A 1526-nucleotide genomic window follows, 5' to 3' on the forward strand; every position below is an offset into this window, starting at 1 on the left:
AGTAAAATAATGAGATGAAAATCTATAATATAATATAATAATAAGTAATAAATAATGATATTATTAATTTTAAAAATATAAAAGCGATTAGAAAAAGTAAATATAGTGTGAATGGTGGTACTGACTTTCGATGCGTGCCCCTCATCATTTGTAGGGCTACTGACCGCGTTGTTGCTGTGTGCCTGATCCGTTTTTAATTCACGATGATTGCTGAATTGAACATAAACTGCTCTGCCCCTAAGTTGTGCTATGCACGAGGCATAATACGTAACCATTGTGGCAGCAGCATTCTCGTCGGCCATTTCGAGGAATGCCTGTAACAAAAAGAACAACACAACGATTTTTAATATTAATCATTTATTTAAATACCATTTTCGAAAGAGAAATTAACAAATGAATTATTATATATATATTTATATATTTCGTATAAGTATACACTTTCAACAATGTTTAAAGTTTTGAACGAAAAATTTGCTAAAAATTAAATCAAAAAAATATGATCGAATACTAAACACCCCCCCTGCCCCCTTCCTATTCCTGATTGCATTGATCACTCACGTTTATGTCTGAAATGTTTTAACATGATACACGAGATGTGTATTAAAACCAAGGTTTCATCAAAATTATGTCTTATATTTTCTATGTTCTAATAAAAAATGTTTTATTGTTGAATGAGATGCAGATTCTTCTTTTAATTAATTTTCATTGAATTGTTGCACTGTAAAAATTCAATAATTATCATTGAAATAATCTAAATCAATTAATAAATGCATCGCCCACACTGCATTACCCTTTTAATCCGCATCTCAAAGAATTTCAAATTTTTATTCTGTAATAAATCAGTTGATCTCGGTTAAATCCCATATTAATACGTCTTAACAGTTAAACTGTCGAAGAATAACAGACATAATAATTCATAATTCATGAACTAAATACATAAATCGCGTGAGTGAAGTCGTTGTCTATGATTTGTAAACACGAGACAAGAGAAATAAAAACAATGTTTATGAATATAACGATAAATTCGGTATATACGAATATAAACGGTATAAATATATAACTTCAGAGAAATATTTCACAAAAACAAACACAATCAACTGACTTACACATACACACACGTATTTTACACACCGTTATCATAATAAACTGTCCATATATATTATTATCTCATTATTATTATTATTTTTATTATTATATACAAGTAATACGTATAAATATATGTATATGTACGTGTGTGTGTGTGTGTGTATGTATGTAGAATAGTCCCAATGGGATATTCAGTTACCCCTAGAATCGAGAAAAAGCTCGCCAGTGTACTTTGTATCCAAAGAGAAAGAGGAGAAACAGTGCGAGGAGAAAAGGGTGGAAAAAGGGGTGGGGATTTTAAGGGGTGGTAGAGAGAAAGAGAGAGAGAGATTGAAGGTCCGACCGACGTTAATGGATTTATACGTAACATGACGCTAATTTGGGCACGGCTTTTAGTCTAATTTACGTTCGCTTCGACTGAAAACATCGTAAATAAAACC

Source organism: Polistes fuscatus, unplaced genomic scaffold (genome assembly GCF_010416935.1).
Source record: "Polistes fuscatus isolate 324 unplaced genomic scaffold, CU_Pfus_HIC Scaffold9, whole genome shotgun sequence".
Lineage (NCBI taxonomy): Eukaryota > Metazoa > Arthropoda > Insecta > Hymenoptera > Vespidae > Polistes > Polistes fuscatus.